The 20,551-nt window shown below is 26.0% G+C and overlaps 1 long non-coding RNA gene across 1 annotated transcript; it reads left to right on the top strand.

Annotated features, from left to right (window-relative positions):
• Nucleotides 1-13,610: 13,610 nt before the first annotated feature.
• LOC136079938 (uncharacterized) lies at nucleotides 13,611-17,821 on the top strand. Its single transcript, XR_010638328.1, has 4 exons — nucleotides 13,611-13,843; nucleotides 14,156-14,224; nucleotides 14,365-14,494; nucleotides 17,585-17,821. It is a non-coding gene; the product is annotated as an uncharacterized LOC136079938 (long non-coding RNA).
• Nucleotides 17,822-20,551: the final 2,730 nt, after the last annotated feature.

Raw genomic sequence — 20,551 nt, 5'->3', positions numbered from 1 at the left:
GTTATTCCTAATTCATTAAGTTTAATTGTTTTATTATCAACAAAATTTTTTGTAGCAGCATCATGTGAGCTAGTAGGTTCTGCTACATTTATTAATTTATTAGAATTAATATTAATATTACTAGCTGCATTATTTTGTCCATCTCTTCTAATGAACAAGTTATTAGCTTGAGTTATTGTTAAACCATCTACAGCTACATCTAAAGTAGTAGTAGTACAGAATATATCAAAAGGCATTTTATATATAAAAAAATTTTTTTTTAACTTTTTTAAAAAAAATTACCATAGATTATTAATAATATTTTGAAAATCATGTTCCTCATCTAGTTTTTTTAAAACATATAAACACAAGTGTCCACAGAATGAGGTTTTTCCAAATTAAACTCACTTTCACTATTATAATGAATAGGTCTTTTTAAATAATTAACAATTTCAACGGGCGGTGGTAGTCCATAAGAGTCAAAACTTAGTTTTTTATCTCTTCTTTGTACCAGCAAATCCAGTGAAGTCCCTGCGTACTTGAATCTCCTGTATTTAATATTCCACATTCTTTTCTTTGTGTATTTTTGGGTAATTCATCTCTTACAAATATACCTCTAAAATGTTTTATTTTTAATTTATTTGCTGCTTTGATCAATTAAAAATTTGTTAGTGGTTCATTTGGTAAAATTATTCCTTCAACATTGATAAGTTTATAATTGTTATTTTCCATTTTTATTTATAGTTATTTATATTATATTAATATAAATTCGTACATTAGAGTTTTGCTCAAATGTAATATACACATTCCTAAGTAAATTGATTTAGCAATTGAGCTTCACCATATTGCCTGTTTTCATCCATAAAAAATAAACAACCTCCTAATATGTTATTGTTTAATTCAAGTTTTTTTATTTTAGGTTCAAAGTAATCTGTATTAATGGCATATTTTTGTACCGTTGGTTGACATACCACCTCGAATAATTTTTTCAATCCTTTTTCTATGTTCTTCTGTTGAAGGATATTGAACTTGAATAAACTTTTGGTTGAATTTAATTTATTTGTATAATTAAAAATGCTAACATGATTAATGATATGAAAGTAATTAGGTTCAAATGTTCTTTCATTAAAATCCACCATCACAGATCCCAAAACTATTGTATCCAACACAGTATAAGTATGTAATAAAGATTTGAAAATTTTTATATTTGAAAAATTCCACAATGTTTTAACACCTTCATAAGCATCTTTTTTTAATTTCTTCTTGTAAACTTTTAGATTTCATCAAATCGTTTTAAGCAAAAAATTCAATTAGTGAAATAGTTTTATATTCAATGTTTAAAAGTTCATGTGTTATTTCGAGTAAGGAAAGAATGTTTTTTTGATAAAACAGTTTTAAATTCTTGATTATCAGTTAAATTATTAATTTCAGGATGAAATGGACGTAAATAATGCAACATGGTGTTGACAATTTGATTTTGAGCTTCTTTAGACAACATGCTACTTGCGTGTTCTAAAAAACAATTTAAAATGTTCAAATTGTCTATATATATATAATATGTTTGCCTATACAAAAAATATTGACTTTGCCGACATTTTTGATATAACAAAAATATCCTCCATGCTGCTATATTTTATATAAGCGTTAAAACGTGTTTCTTTAGATTCAGCCAAGTGAACGTATAAGGGAATATCTGAAAATTTTTTTAATAATTCTACAATCATATTACGGTTGTCAAAAGAAGCATTGTAAGCAAAAACAGGACAAGACAAATGATGACTATATGTGCCTAAATTAATTTTACAATAATCGTGAGCCAAACCATATATTTGTCCTAAAAAACAATCATATCAATGATTAGATAATCCTCAAAGGAATTGAGTAAAGCATGACATTCTTTTAATAGTTCTTGTCTATTTTTTTCATCTTGAATAATGTCCTTTAATAATGTTTTTTTTTTTAAATTTTTTATTAAAGGAGACCAACATGCAATGAAACCATAAATCGTGTGAATGTTGTTTAAATTTTTTCATTAGATACAAAAAAGTAATGGGATCGTTGATTTGACGATATTGATATTGACTAGGTATTGATACTTCGTTAATGCATTTACAAAATATTTTTATTATAAATTAATGATTTTTAGACATGAGAAGTGAAGCCAATTGTTTCATTTATTCAACAAATTCATCGCTGTTTATTCTGACATAATCGTTAATAAACCATTAAAAGCTGACATGTGCTCAAGTTTTACCACCATCCACAACAGATATAATATAAACTCAAAACTTTAAATAAATCTTGTTTTATTTTTTCAGAATCATTTGCAAGTAAATAATTTTGTACGTCGCAAGTTAACATGAACAATTCCAATTGACTCACTCTCGGAAAAATCATATTGATGACTTGAATTCGTTTATCATTGTATTCATAAAAAAATTGATTGTGATTTATTCTTTCAATTTCTTGAGGAGTCATACAAGAAAATTTATTTTTATAAATATCAGAACAACGAATTTTATCTGCTGGATATCTACGAATAGTGCATAAACGATTTTCTTCTTCCAATATTAGGCTATTATCTTCTGTTTTCATATTTAAATTTTCAAAACGAGATAAACATATTTCATTAGCAAAACAAACCAAACGGTCTGCTAACACAATCAAATCATAAACTCTCACTCCATTTTAAGAATTTCTCTATTTTTATTATTTGGATTTTACTTTTCTTATAAATTACGTTATGTGTTTTGTGAAGTAAAGAAACTCCAGCTTGAAATATTCTGGTAAACAGGTTAAATGATTTCTTTCGAAACTTTCAATTGTATTTTTATTATAAAAAATCCATTACAGAATAACGTGTCCTTAGTCATCCAAACCTAGCTGATTTTTTATTGATACATTGAATAACAATACTATGACAATGATAACCGAGTTCAGATAACGGTTTCACTTTTAAAGTACCATCTACTTCTGACTTTGTAAAACTTGTTTCACAATCAAAAGTAATCAGAAAAGAAAATATATTTCTATTAACGCTCATAAATGAATTTTGTAGATTATAATGAGAAATGCAATCCCCAAACGTAAATTTATCAGTTTTATAATAACCTTCACATTGATGTTTGTCAGTAGCAAATTTTTGTCCTAATTCTGAACATTGAAAAAGAACGCGTTAGCCATATAAAAAAAATGCACGGTAGAAGATTTTTCATTCAACATGCTTATAGCGTTAAAAGATTTGTATTTTTGAAATTAATATATTTTTATAAAGTTAATAGTTTTTCTACGTTGATTAGCTTCATTTCATTTTTCCAATGATAAAAACTCTTTTAAAATCTTTATCGTCTTTAGTAATGTTTGCACTTTTATTTACTACTTTTAATAATTTACTTAGACTACTTTCATATTGAGATTTTAATTTGGAATGTAATAAACATACTTTTCTATTATTTTTATTAATTGAAAAAAATTTGGTATTGATGCGATCAAAAGTATTTTCATAAGCAAAAGTTTGACACAAATCTAACAAGAAATTTTAAAAGACACATTTTTAGTTTTTTCTTTTAAATCTTGTAAAAAATTTTCCACGCTAAAATATTTTTTCATCTTGATTATCAAAACAAAGTTGTAAATTATTTTCTTCAGATTGTAAATCAATATTCGTTTTTTCCAAATTTTTTTGATTCCATTCTTTATTCGTACACACATTCCAAAAGCAGAGTAAAAGCTTAAACCAGTTTCAAGCAAAAAACTATAATGGAGAAGCAATTTTCTTTTTCGCTCATAAGACAATACAGTATATGAAAGACCTTTTTCTGATTTTTTTCATTGCCTTATAGAGTGAAGTCTTAAACATTTTCCAAACCATTCGTCAACATTAATTTCTTTGACGTTTTTTTTTTTTTTTGTATCAAAGTTTTTTAAATATTTACATAACTTTTTTGATCTTGATTTCTTCCTGTAATTAGCCTTTCCTCGTTATTCTTAAGTTTTTCATATCTTTCTCTTTTTTTTTGTACTCACTCTTCATCTTTTTTAAGTTTTTTTTAACTCTTTTTTTGTCTTACATTCTTTTTTTTGATTTCGTCTTCAGTCACTTTTCTTTTTTACCCAGGCAATTCGTAATTTCCTAATTTCATCATTGATTTTTCAGTTAAATTGCTCAGAGACTTGACTTTAAAATTACATAAACTTATCAGTCTCCAACCGCTATCGTTTTCCAAAATATTAAAAAAAACAACCTCTCTGGTTACCATCTTGAATAAAACGTTAATTTGTTGCTCCTTCTAAACATTTTATAAAAAAACAGGATTATTGTAACAACGTTTTGTTATTTTACAATAACAATCTTCAATTGATATGGAACACAAGTAACAATATAAGTAATAATAAAATTTTTTTGAAACAAATTTTTTTTTGAAAATTTTTTTTTTGAAACAAAAGTAGTAGCATTTTTCATTTCTACATCAAACTCTTCTTACGTTTTTTGTTCCACGTGATAAACAATTTCATCTGGACTTTGAATTTCAGCATTAAGTTTCCATTCTTCAACTACCTCTTCGTCTTTATTATGACCTTCCATATATTAAAAATGTTCCCTATAAACGCTGTTGTTACTAATTTTACTTTCCTCCGTTAAATACTTAAAACAATTTTTTTTTTTTAAAAACCCTAACCCTGACGAATGCAATTTTTATAAAATTCTTTTACATCTGAATTTATAGTTTTATTTTTAAATATTTTTCGTAATTCTGTTTTATTTTTACGAATAATATAAACATCGTTAGTATGACAAACTCGTGATAAAGATACATAATAAAGCGAATTAATAAAAGCATTAGTATTAAAATTACCAACAGCTTTGTTCATTGCACTTCCTTGAGCTTTATGAACTGTAAAAGAAAAAGCTAATTGCAAAGGTAAAACCACTATTGAAGCTACAATAGTATGAGAACAATCTAAAATATCTTCTTTTACGGGTTCAATTTTGACTTCTCTCCCATTCATTTTAACCCAAACAGCATTATTTTCTATTAAAGTAACTATACCAACTGTACCGTTACACAGCCCTTCTTCTACATTGATATTTCTCACTAGCATAACAACAGCATTTATTTTAAGATGAATAAAATCGATCACTAGCATTTTCAATAGTCATCTTTTTTACTTTTTCCATCACAATTAAAATTCTTTCTTGCTTTTCGTCATACTGTATAATGTATCGTAAAGTAAGAAAATGCTCATGTAATTCTGAAGAAAATTTATATAACGTATCCCAGTTATCTTCATCTCTTGTAAATCCAGTATTACAATAACAACAACCTCGATATGGTAATTGATGAAAGTTTTCTTTTTTATTAATTTTATGACAAGCTTTATTTTGATCCATTTTTTTTTAATTAGTCATCTAGAAATAAAAATACTTACAATAACATATCAAAAAATTTACAAAAACATATCATTGTTATGAAAATTTATAGACATATTCAAAATGGTCTTTAATAAACTTATTAAATTTTTTCTCAATTTTTCTCTATATCTTAAAACTTGAATATCTTCTGGTGTAATTATCATTTCGCACTATTGCCAAGAATAAAAAATTGCGATGTATTTATTACACTTTACAATCATTTTTAAAATTGTTTTTATAAACATATTACATTGTTCCATATCGTCCCATTCCGTCGATATTATACCATATTCTATATCGTCAAAACATCTCGACATTTCTCGACTCATCGTATGAGATATTTTGCCATTTTTGTTTATCTTAAGTTATTCATACTTATAAATGAATTTAAATTTATAAATTACCCGCGAATAATAAAAAAAAAAACAAAGTTACATCTAGTTTACAATCGGATATATAAAGGTGTTGTATGTTAATTTATATAATTATCAACCTTTGATTTTCCAAATGTATTCCTCAACCAGTCAAGTATACCATGACGTTTATTGAGAAGTGCATCCACCAACAATAATCGAATACCACGACTATTGATTGTTTTTTTATAGAATTTGCCAATGCTATAACTTGCTTTATGAAATTCGGAACAATAGCAAAAACAGAATAACATACGAGTATGAAAGTTCCTTTTTGATGTTTTTGCAAATCGCCACCATCCAATTTCTTTAAACAAATCATCCAGACTAATGTTAGGAGATATTTTCTTCATTTTTGTTCAAATAGTTAAAATAGTTTTTTAAAGGATTATAAGTCTGGATATGATGTAAATGTTTTTTTTATTATTCTTATTATTTGTGTGGCTTTGTTGACTTGAATGGCGGCTTTAAGATTACTCTTTTATTTTTTTCTGGATTATGCATATTATAAGTATGGGATTTGTTGTTGCTTCCTAAGTGCAATACAGAACATTTATAAATGTTAAATTTTATTCCTCATTTTTAAGACCACGTAACAAGAGCGTCGATGTCATTTTGTAATTCTTGCGCAGATTGAGTATTTTCATTAGAGCAGAAGATTTTGGTATTATCAAGGAAAAGGGCAGTTTTGATTTGATTACGTTAGAGATATGGTTTACATATATACGGAGCCTTGGGGAACTCCACTTTTAACGGTTTCCCAGTTTGAGTAATTACCATTAACAACAATTCTTTGTCTACAGATTTTCAAAAAGTTTTTAATCCGATATAGTATTGATCCATTTATACCATAAGCTATAATTTTAGATATAAGATATTTATGTGGAACTTTGTCAAAGAATTTTTTCAAATTAGAAATAAATAATTTCGATGGGAATATTATTATCAAATGATGATGTCCAATAATTAATTACAGTTAAAAGGTTAGTTAAGCAGGAATGATCTGTACGAAATCCATATTGGTGTGGACTTAATAAGTTATTATTATTTAGATGTGTCATAAAATGATTTTTTATAACATTTTCAAAGATTTTTATTAAAGTACAAGTTATACTGATAGGTCTATAATAAAGTGCTTTTGATCTATCTCCTTTTTTGAATATGGGTGTAATTGTTGCGTCTTTTTGTATTTGGGGTATTAATGAGATGTCAGAGTGTTTTCTAAAGTTTATAATAATTGTAACTGTTTATTTAGCACTCAGGAGTTAAGTGAAGAATAAAGAAAGTCCTTAAAAAATGTTTTGAATGACTTCGATGGAGATATTTTCTGATCTAAATATCGTAAGAAACTAAAATTGAGAATATTGCTTTTGAAACTTAGCATTGGAAGCCAGAGTGATTGGATATCTAACAATAGGTTAATCTATTAAACTGGAACGGTTGGATGAATTTGGCAATTGGATTCAAGAGTTAAATAACAGGAAAGGCTCTATGAAAATAACACTGACTTTTTGTGAAAAGAAGTGATAAGATAAAACCCTTGAGTTAGAGATGGAATGTTAGACTTACTTTAGTTATGACTCTCAGGGTTACCAGGATATCCCTGTTGAAAACTTTTAAAAGCCTGACATAAATTACTATAATCTGAGATGAGATTTAGTAAACTAAGAATAATAGCATCAGACAGGACTCTTGACGAACTCTACAAATAAAATAAATATTTTATCTTGTATTTAAATTCACGTCATGTTTATAAATGTCAGGTAAGGTGTATGGTCAGGTCAGGTAGGTGGCCTATGACTGGATCTAATTTTGAAATTTCTAAAATCATCGAATATGACAATTTTGGTTTTCAACCGACGACTTTTTATTTTTTATTTTTACTACTAATCAAAACATGAACTACTTTTTTTTAAACCTACTACATTTTCAACCTACTGAAATTTCAACCTACTGGGTTTTCAACCTACTAAATTTTCAACCTACTGTATTTTCGACCTACTTTTTTTTCGATCGACTTTATAACTACGTCTTTTCCGGTATGTATTTTATTTTAATTAGAATTCAATCTAATCAGCCGTTGAGCGCTGGCTTAAAATTGAGAGGTCTAAGGTTCGACGCCTTGTTTAGGTATAAGGCAGCATGAAATTTCTCCTTAAATGCACTTCTTCGCAGCTCACAGCTTCGCAGCTCTACGACAAAACTATTAGGTCTTGTTGGAACACCGTTATACCAGAAAAAAATAAAATAAATCATTGTCTAACATTTGATGTAAATGGCGGTACTTTATTTTATCCAAAGTGACTTAACGGTCTTATTATAGAGTATAACGAAGGAGCATTTAATAAGGATTTTATTACTCCTCCCGCACTAATGTTGCTTATCTGACTTTTTTTAATATATAACTTTCGAGTCCTTAATACAAGGTGGGGGGAGGTGGGAATAGAAGGAGGGATTTGAATTTTAGTTCAGATCTAATTAATGGGGGTGGGGTGGTGGGTGGTGCGAGGTTTAAAAAAAACGTGGGGGAAATTTTTTTTTCTAAACTATATTTGTCTCGGTCAATTGATCGTGAAAACTTTCAATCGGACGCCATGTTATAATTCTTTAGTTCGATTTATTACAAAACACGCATTAAACCATTTAATTCTTGCGTGGCTTAAGATCAAATACATATTTTCTAGCAGCAGTTTTATCAAAATTTCAATAGGATTTAATATGGTCATGTAAGTTTTAAACTAAGGTGAGTAAATTAAGAACTCTAGAGTACCTTTACATATTACAAATTAAAACATTTAGTTAATAAAAAAAATTTAAAACACCTGTTTCTTCTATCAATTGATTTCTAAATAACAACAAAAAAATAAACAAGAGAAAGTAACGTAACAAACACAAGTAACAAACAAAAGAAAAAGCTTGCGGTTTATTTGGTCTCGTATAAACTCGCTTGCAAGTCATTTTTTTGTTTTTTGCTAAAAAAATGGAATATCAAAAAATTGAAGGCGATCGTAGAAGTTCGTTTTTATATATATCTGGGGAAATCGCCTACATAAAAAATCGAACAAGTTCAACGGGCATTGTTTATTTTAAGTGCAAGCACTATAGAGACTGCAATGGGAGAGCCAAAATTGATCCATCAAATAAACTTATGGAACCAATTGCTTCTCACACTTGTGGATTATCTGTTATGTTCTATGACTATCTTGGTTGTCTGCAAAACATGTGCGAGCAAGCCGCTAGTTCCCGAAAGCCTTTAAAAACCATCTACAATGAAGTTCTTGAAAATGCTCTGCGTCATGTTTACTTGTCCTTCACTTATCCAAAGGTTGTCCAGGTGAATGAATCTTATAAGAACAGATAAAATGTTCATTAAATGTTTAATGAAAACATTTAACAACACAAATATTTGTTGTTGTGATAAATAAAAATGCATATTGGCTAATATTGCCTTATTTTCTTCCAGTGACAAAGAATGTTTAGTTGGTTTATACCATTTTTTAGAATCTACGAAATGCTTGTCAAAGTCAGTTTGAACGTAACCCATTGACTCCTAATGAAGCTACAGTGATGCTATTAAAACCAAACCCATTTCAAGATTTTTAAAGAGGGGAAATTTGTTTTGAAGACCAGATTGGCATTGTTTTTGTTTCGCGTACTTTACCTAATCTTTTAAAAGGTAAATATGTTAAAAAATAAGTAAATTTATATTTATTTTAAATTTTAAATAAAAAGAGCTTTTCCCATGGAAAGTATCAATCTAAGAACTATTCAATGAATATTTATGGAAAGTATTAATATAACTATTTAAATAATATATCAGTTAAATATTCAAAAGTTATTTGAACTTTTTATTTTTAACTTATGTTAATTTTCCCATTTAATTGCGTCTACAACGTACTCATAATAAAAATCTTAATGCATGAGGCGACATCATTTTGTCTTATTATCAAGCCTTTATTATATTACTTTTATATAATATAACAATGTTTTATTATATATAAAAATGCCATATTTTGTTAAATATTAAAATTTTAAAAAATCATATAAGTTGTAAATTGGTATAAAGTAGATGGCTAAACTTGTAAAGAAAAATTTTTTTAGTTATTATTCGTTAAATGCTTATAAATCTACAAAAAATAAAATTGATAAAGATATATTTTTAAATAAGTAAAAATGTGCTTAGAATTAATGTAAATTTGTTGAGTGGTTTTCTCTGGAAAACTTCTAAATATCTCCCTCTTCTGCGCGCTCCTTGATACGTGTAAATTAAAATAATAAACTGTTATCTACCAAACGGTTTATGTTTTAAAGTATCATGTGTATTGCTATAATCTTGTTTTATCGGTTTATTTTTTACTTTAAATAATTTTTGTTTAATTTTTTTTATCTAGAAGCTACCATTATGTTTGCAGATGCTACTTTTAAAGTTGTTCCAACAAACTTTTATGGTGGTCAACTTTTTAACATTTTAACTGAAGTTCGAGGAATTATTTTGCCTATCGTCCTCATTTTGATGTCCGGAAAGAAACAAGGGCTGTACAAAGCAGCATTGGAAAAAGTCAAAGAACTGGAAAATGATTTTTCACCAAATGTTTCTATGGAGGACTATGAAGCAGCTATATTATGCTTTAAAATTATATTAGCTTTAAAATTTAGTTTTCCAAACATAAGAATTGCCGTTTTCATTTTGGTCAATCATTGTTAAATAAACTAAAAGCCGTAGGGTTACAAACAGAGTATGTTCATGACAATGTTATAAGAAAATGGGGAAAAAAATATATAGCTTTGTGTATGCTTTCTTGCTACTTAGTTCAAGGGGAGTTGACCAAAACTGAAACTTATAACCGCTCAATTTCCCCGAGCAGATGTTAAAGAAAAAATGAAAAGGTTCGAATTATACTTTGATCAATTTTGGATGGCTTCTAAAACTCCTAACTATTTTTCACATTTTGGACTAAAACATCGTACCAATAATGTTTCTGAGCAACTTCATTCAAAAATGCGTCGAAACATGACTTCACATACTGGTTTTTGGAGATTTCTTGATGAATTAGTTCATCAGATTATTTTGCCTACTGTGGTTGACGTCAGACAAATTGAAAATGGAGAAAACCCAAGACCAGCACCAAGAAGAGATAGACAAAAAACTGCTGAAAAACTGAATCTTTATGAATGTCGTCTTAATTCAGGTGAATGGACCCCTACTAAACTTTTAGATTCTTGTGCACATCTTTTTTCAGACTTAAAAATGCCGTTAGATGAAGAAGTTCAAGAACAGGTTGAAACTTATTGGCCTCAACACTTTACAGACAATTTCCAATATTGATCCTATAGATCCAAGTGAGGAAAGTAAATGTAAAACTTGTTATGTAAATCGCCTTGAAGTTCTTATTTTGCCTTGTAGGCATTTTAGTCTTTGTCACCGGTGTAAAGAAATATTGTCGCTTAACAACGATAAAATATGTCCAATCTGTCGTGCAGACATTGCCGAATTTGTTTCTGTCTTTTACTAGCCTCTTACTAGGCTTTGATATAATCTTATCATTCTTCAATCCTAGTAACAAATATGACAATAAATTTTTTTTAGGTGTTTTTTTAATTTTTAAAGATTTAATAACTTCAGAGGTAGAATATTACTAAAGTTTTAACTGAACTTTCCAGTAAGGTAGGTTTTAGAGGAGTTTCGCGGGGTTGGTTACACATCCCAAAATTGGTCAACTCCCACCGACATTTTCAATCCTACCCCTACTTTTCGGAAAATCTCCTTCATTTATTGCAGTTTTTTGAAATTCACTTTTTTTGTTTGGTTCTTTTTTTAAACATTAAGGGGTCGTTTTCACATATCTCCGTTAAGCCTAACGGAGTATTTGTTGAAAATTTCATTGCATCCCAGCAAACATGTCAGCGTTGAATCAACGTTGAAAACCGGTCGCAGCGTAGAAAAAGCGTTACAGTCACAAAAACAACGCGCTTTCAACGTTGAATCAATGTTTGTTATTGTATACTAAATCGCGGTAAATTTAAACGTTGAATAGGCGTTGAAATTGTAACGTAATTTAGCTTCTCAAAAAAAGACGTTTATTCAACGTGGAATCAACTTACGCAAAAAGCCATTTTAAAGACGATTCAAAATCTATGCTTTATCAACGTTAAAAATAAACCGCTTTTTGAACGTCACATTTTCAACGTTGAATAAGCGTATAAATATCAACTTATATTATCTTCTCAAAAAACCGCGTTTATTCGACGTTGAATAAAAGTACGCAAATAATCACTGTAAAAACGTCGCAAAGTTGAAGGTTTATCAACGTTAGACATTAGCTGCTTTTTCAACGTATTTAAGCTATTTATGAAACAACGCTTATTCAACGTTACATATACCAACGTTGAAAATGTGGTAGTTAAAAAACGTTGAAAAAGTGTTATATTGCCAACGTTAATTAAACGATGTTTTGACAACGTTGAGGAAGTGACACATTGAAAAATATTGTCTCATTAACTAGCCATTACAAAAATAATTTGCCGTAAAGAAAAGGCAATGAAAACTTAATAGAATGCATGCAGATGGTATAGAAAAAATATTTTGATAAAGTTATGTTTTATAACTTCTTTTTATTGCGGCTAATTTAAAACTTTTAGATTTTGCACCAAGTTGTATATAATATACATAAATCTCAGAGTATATTAGGTTTATTCAGGTTATTTTTGTTGATGATTTATTTATTTTAAAAAGACCATTTTAATAAATTGCAAAGTTGTATTAAATATGTTACTTCTAAGTTAAAAATAGCTCTTAATTTTAATAAGATTCAGATGTTTTAAGTAATATCAAAATTAATAAAAATTAATATGTCAGACTAAACTTAGTCTGTTCACAGACTAATTTTTTTATTTAATTAAAAAACTTTAAACGCCTTACCCTAATTATCAAGCAAATATTCAGTATAAAATCTTCGACCAATAATGAAAGTATGCATTATTAAGTTTTTTTTTGTATAAAAACACGTTTGGATAAAAAACTTTATTTCCATTTCTTTGAAAAACTTCTAATTTTAATAGGAAAAGTATTAAGTCCTAATTATAGAGTTGGTGTTGTATATTTAATTCCAACATTTATTCTTTATCATATATTTTTATTTATTTTAATAATATGTATTTATGCATATATATATATATATGGGTAAATTTATGAATATATATAAAAGAAATATATACATTTTATATATGTATATATAATGTCTATATTTCTAGTCCTAATTTTGGAGTTGGTGTTGTATATATAATTCTAACATTTATTATTTATCACATACCTTTGAAATGTATTTTTATTTATTTTAATATTATGTATTAATGCATGTAATTATGAATATATATATATATTATATATATATATATATATATATATATATATATATATATATATATATATATATATATATATATATATATATATCAGAAATATATACATTTTATATATACATATATATATGTATATATATATATGTGTGTATATGTATTTATATATATATATATATGTATATATAATATATACATATATATATATATATATATATATTTATATATATATACATATAAACATATATATTTGTTTATAAATGTATATATATATATATATACTTATATATAAATGTATATATACATATATATACATACATTATATATATATATATATATATATATATATATATATATATATATATATATATATATATATATATATATATATATATATATATATATATATATATATACATTTATAAACAAATACATATATGTAAATTAAACAAATGATGCCTTTTTTTTTAGATGATCTATTACAATGACTTCACAATCTTGGGCTTAATTTGTTTATTTTAAAAACAGATTGAAGCAGAGGCAGTTGCTCTATGTTGTTGGTTAGAAGATGGTTGGTTATTTTTGTCAACTGGTGTTCATGCAATGAAAGCTGCCTATAATAGTTTTCCAATTGATTATTCATGGAACAAGCTTAGAGTTCAAAGATTTAAAGTTACTGGAGGTCATTAAATTTTACAGTACTCATTGCTATTTTAATTGTTTTATATGAATAAAAAAACTGTTATAGTTTTATATTAATGGTGAAGTACTATATCAAATAAACTTTTATAATTAACGGTGAAGTACTATATCAAATAAACATCTTATAAGTCTTATTTTTATTTTGGGATAAGTAAAATTTTGAATCTGTTTATTGTATGATGATTGCCTAGATATATATCGTAATCTGTTTGCACTGGGTCTACATTTTAGTTTTTACATTTTTGTTTAAATTTGTTTTACTAAATAATTACTTATAAGTATCTATTATTAGATAAAGAAGTAGGCGAAGGATTTAATTTTACGAGTACAGAGGACTCCAAAAAAGAATGAAAGTAATTATGTTAGTGAATGATTGTGTTTCTCTTCGTATTTAACTTTTTATATGGTGAAGAATAAATAAAACTTAATATTAACTATTAGTCATATCTGATTTTAATAATACTGTTTAAATTTTTTTGAAATGATATAATTTGATTTTAGGTGTAAGTTTATTTAGTAAAGTTCTGGTAGATCAAAGAAAGAGGAATGATATGGTTTTAACTGGTTTCCATCTTATGAACAAAGTACATTATATGATTTAAATTGATGGTTTATAGTTACAACTATTCAAGTAAGTTTAATTTAGTTAATTTATGTATGGAATTGTGACTATTTTTAATTGTAAAATTTGACTTCCATAAATTGTATGTCTATATTTATATAAATATATATATATATATATATATATATATATATATATATATATATATATATATATATATATATATATATATAAAAGAAGATAAAAGTTAGATAAGTGTTTTTTACTAATTATATATATATATATATATAATATATATATATATATATATATATATATATATATATATATATATATATATATATATATATATATATATATATACATGTATAGCATTAACATTTTTGATAAATTCAGAACTCTAACAATAAAAACAAAATTATTTACGTTGGAATCTACATAACTTTAAAAATTGTATGTTTTTTTAAAATTTGATTGTAATCAAGAAAAAATATATAATTTTTTTTTATTCATTGTAATAGCTACTCTTTTAATTTAAATGAGATATTTTATAATTATTTTAGATTTCAAAATTGCCCATATATATTTTCAACAGGGTTAAGGTCTGGACTTTGTGGCGGCCATTTAAGGATGTTAGCTTTACTTTTTTTTTAGGAACTGTTGTGTCGCTTTGCATGTGTGTTTAGGGTCGTTGTCATGGTGAAAAAAAAATTTGCGATCAATTCTTAAACTGATTGACATTAATTTTTTGAAAGCCTATCAACATACAACTTCCCTGTCATTATACATTCAACATTCACCAGTTGTCCCAAACTATTTGAATCAAAACATCCCCGAGCCATAGGCGAACCACCTCCATGCTAGACTGTTTTTGTAAGATTTCTATCTAAGAGTGCATCACAAGGTCTGCGCCAAACTCTTTGTCGTTTTTTAAGCCAAGTATTTGACAGTTATTCTTATCACTCCATAACACTAAGTTCCAAAATGCTTCACACTTGTTAATATGCAGTTTTGCAAATGCTAAAAGTTTTTCTTTGCTTATACGACTAATGAGGGGTTTACTTTTCTGGAGGTTTATTTAAACCACCTAAATTATTAAACCACTTAAATTAAGTCTTCTCTGTACAGTTCGATAGAAAACATTTAATTTAAGATTTTCAACATTCTGCCTTTAGGTTATTGTTGAATTTTTTTTTTATCAGTGCAATTAGGATATTGGTTATTGTTGAAGTCTTAATGGGGCGACCAAGTCTTTTCTGATTTTCAGCAGAACCAGTTGTTTCATACTTTATACACATCTTCTTAACACCACTTACTGATATTTGATATTTTTCATCACATTGCTTGTAGGTTAGGCCCTTTTTTCGATCAAAAGTGACCCGAGATCTGATGTCCAATGAATAATTTTGATAATAAACCATTATTATTATTTTAACTTTTTCTAAAAATAAATTCCAAAAAATATAGTTTAAAATGCTTATTGTTAATAACTTTAACAAAATATTTTTGATGTTAATACTTTTAAGTAAATAGTTATTGACAAAGCATTATATTTCATAATAAAAATGTAGATGTTTCTTACTTTTGTCACATTTATTTTAGACAGAAAAACTGTAAGTTAGCAAAGTTCATTTAATAGAGTTACTTTTGCATTGAGTTAAAAAGAGTTATAAATGTTTTTTTTTTCTCTCCGCAATCAAATAAAAAAAAGTTTTTGCAGTTATATAGATTCTGACGAAATAATATTGTATACATATATATATATATATATATATATATATATATATATATATATATATATATATATATATATATATATATATATATATATATATATATATCTATATATATATATATATATATATATATATATATATATATATATATATATATATATACAAAATTATATAATTTTGTATATATATATATATATACACAAAATTATATAATTTTGTATATATATATATATATATATATACAAAATTAATTTTGTATATAAATATATATATATATATATACATATATATATATATATATATATATATATATATATATATATATATATATATATATATATATATATATATATATATTATATATATATATATATATACATATATATATATTTATATATATATATTTATATATATATATATGTAAATATATATATATAAATATATATATATATATATATATATATATATATATATATATGTATATATATATATATATATATATATATATATATATATATATATATATATATATATATATATATATATATATATACACAGTAAACTCCTGGTTATTCGAACCTCCAAGGGGTATAAGAATTTATTTCGAATAACCCGAAACTCGAATAACTGAATATGCTCTTTAAAATGACCTACTTTAAGTTTCTTTCAAATTTTAATAGAAGAAGAAAGTAAAAAAGTAAAAGACCCTTGGAATTTGGTGCTACTTCAGTTTTATCCTTGTAAAATAATAAATATTTTACAATTCATTGAAAATATAGTCCATTTTTTTTTTTTTTTTTGTTCCTTAAATGTGTTTTTTTATCTTCAAGGGGAGCAAAAATTGTTTCGAATAACCGAAATTTTGAACAACTGCAGGTTTGAATAACTGCATTTCTGCATAACAGCATTTGCATGAGTTTGTTAAAGAAAGTTCACAGGAAATAAAAATTACTTTGAATAAGCAGAAAATTTTAATAAGTGCCGTTTTAAATAACCGGGAGTTTACTGTATAATAAATAAAAAAAATATGTATATATATATATATATATATATATATATATATATATATTTATATATAAATTTACAATAATATTTATAAACTCACATAAATAAGGTTAGGTGTCACTCATATAGTTAAGAACTAGTCAATGGAGTGATACCTGAACCTATAATTATAAATTATATATATAAATAAGTTATATATATATATATATATATATATATATATATATATTTATATATATATATGTATATATATATATAAATATATATATATGTGTATATATATATAAATATATATATATATATATATATATATATATATATATATTTACTTTTTAAATTTTTTAATAATTATACTAATTTTTTTTTTTTACATTTGCTTTCAGACCTCTAATGGTACAAGTTTTGTTTTTTGATTTAGATTCTGTATCTCAATGATATCCTGGCCTATCGATACGATATCCTGTTAATTGTATTTTTATATATTGCATAAATATATATGCAAACACTCACACACATAAATTTTAAAGAAAATATTTATATTTTTATATACATATCTATAAATTGTATATGTTAAGCTTTTTTATATTTATCATTGCACATTACTGTTTGTATTAAAAATTGATTATGGAAATATTGCGAGGGCAGAGTTCAACTTACAATTTAGTTTTATTTGCCAATTCAATATATATTATAGTCACGTTTAATTACGTTTAATAATATTTTGCGATATTTTAAACAGCGCATTTAAGCGTTGATTCAACGTTATATTTCAAAGTTTACTCGACGTTCTGAGTCACGTTAAATTGACGTTTTACTAACAACGTTACAAATCCTTGCAAAATAGACTGCTTTAACAGCGTTTATGCAACGCTTTTTAGGTAACGTTTTTTCAACGCTAAGTTGCGACGTTTATTCAACGCTTTTTATGTAACGCTTTTTCAACGTTTAGTTGCGACGCTTTTGTAACGTCATTTAGTAACGTTTTTTCAACGTTACGCAATTACGCTTAATCAACGTCTATTAAACAACGTTACATATCTTTGCAAAATCGATTACTTTGTCAACGTTTCCGCAACATGTTTTGCGACCGGTTTTCAACGTTGATTCAACGTTGTCATGTTTGCTGGGATCTTTTTAAAGTGAAAGATTGTTAAAAACCTCACTCAAATACATTAAAATAAAACTAAAACTAGAATTAAACATTTATTTAAAGAAAAATTATATTGAAAATTATTTTTTTATTAATAAAGATAAAACGAAACTTCTGACTAACTCCGTTAAGTTTTATGAATAGATAAGATTACGTTAGTTACTCTGAAGTGACATATACACGAGGAAAGAGAGGGGGTGGTTTATCCAACGGGGTTGGAGACTTTTTGATAATATTGTTAAAAGGGGGCCTTAAATTGAAAGGGGTATCTTTTAAATAATAAACAGATGGTTTCTACTAAACAATGAATGCTCCAGTGAATAGCCTATTATTAAATTAACTACAATATTTAATTCGCAATGAAAACAAAGAATATTAAATAAATTCTTTCCGTTTCAAAAAGACATGGGTTGAGTAAATTGGTTTTCAAATTGGTGAATTGAACAATATACTTCTGCTGATGATAAAGGGGTTTGTTACTACCTCAAACAATATTTTCATAGTTTAGAGCAATTAATTGAAAAAAATGTTAGTGACGCCAACTGTGTTCATTTTAGATTAAAATGACTAAAAATCACATTTATAAATATTTTTATTAGAGGCATGAACTTCCGATTAAATACTCATCCGCGGTTCTATGTGATAAGGTGCACCTAAATAAATTAAAAAAAAAAAGTCACCTTCGCTCCGCGGAGTAGCCCTTGCACAGTAATGATGAAACATTATCCACTTGTATCACTTTAAATATAAAAAAAACAATCATTAATAAAGTAAGTAAATTTTCAAAAGGTTCATTTAATCTTCCTCAGCTCAAATAACTAATTAAATCTCCATAAATAAATCCAACATACTTACCGAGACTTCGTTTAATGAATTTTCAAGTACCAACGTAACTGGTTATAATTTGTACTGAAAAGATAGAAGCAATGTAAGAAGAGAGGTGGCGTAGCATTATATATAGACAATTAAATAAATTTGTATTTATTTGAAGATGTTTGCTTTACTTACGGTAAGATTGAACAAGTTTAGATAATAATAACTGCAGATAGATAATAATATATGCAGATCCAAATATTTAGTTGGATGTATATACAGGCCATATTATATGGTAGATATTATAGATTAGGACAATGCATTTTAAAATGCTAAGGCTTATATCGGCAAATTCGGCATGAAAAATTTTAATGTCCCAAATATTAAATGATCTAATGGCTAATTTTATCAAGTAGAAGTAGCATTAAATTCCTATTTCGAGAAACTAGTTTTGAGCAATTTTTGATTCAACAGTGGGTGCCCAAAATTTCAATTAAACATAAATAACTCATACAGTTCTATTAAACCTTATTTTAACATTGTATTTCGATAATATTACTGAGTTTGAATCATAGTTTATCTAAGGCATGGTAGTCAAAGGCCAATTGTTACTTAGTTTTAAATTTATCATTTTTGAAAATGTAGGTCTGCAGCGACCAATTTATAAAATGGATTATAAAAGAGGTAACATTGCTAATATGTTATTAAATTAGTTTGAATTAAATTATTGTTTTAAAGATCAACCAGTACAATTAATGTAGATGGATTAATGATGTTTTTAACGGCAGCTTTAGTTAATTTGCCCCAAAAATAAATGTAAATTTGAAATGCAAAAATGTAGCTTTTTGGATCAATAGCTATTTAAAGATTTTTTTTTAATAACAAGAAAATTCTTTGTTACATCATATTTTTTTGTCTGGATGGAAAAGTTAAAATTAGCTAGTACAAAATAATATGTAAAGTAGTAAAAAAAGAAGTATTATTCGTTTGGAAATTGTTTAAACAAGAATTAGTTTAAAAATTAAGAATTAGTTTAAAAATTAACAATATTTCTTTTCACCGGTGACAAAAAACACGAAGGTTTTTTGTTTTTTCCAATGCACAAACAAAATTGATCTAATGACGGTTGTTTAACAATGATAACAATCATAAGCCTAATACCAACGCACCTGCATGGGTCATAAATGCATGTGACCCCTTATATAGCCTAAATATTTCTTAATATATAAATATATGAAAAAATAAAAATTATATTCAAATTATGATTTCGGTAAACATACAACACAAAATATAACGTCGAATTAACTTAAAATGCAGCCCTGACTTAAAATACAACGATGCGCCAACGTTAGTTTTTTTTGTTACACATACACAACTTTGCATAGTAACAAGCTTTTGGTAGTCGCAGAGCCAAATTTTTAT

Source organism: Hydra vulgaris, chromosome 05 (assembly GCF_038396675.1).
Source record: "Hydra vulgaris chromosome 05, alternate assembly HydraT2T_AEP".
Taxonomy (NCBI): Eukaryota; Metazoa; Cnidaria; class Hydrozoa; order Anthoathecata; family Hydridae; genus Hydra; species Hydra vulgaris.
Note: the sequence above shows the minus strand (reverse complement) of the source record. Positions and strands in the feature narration are given on the sequence as shown.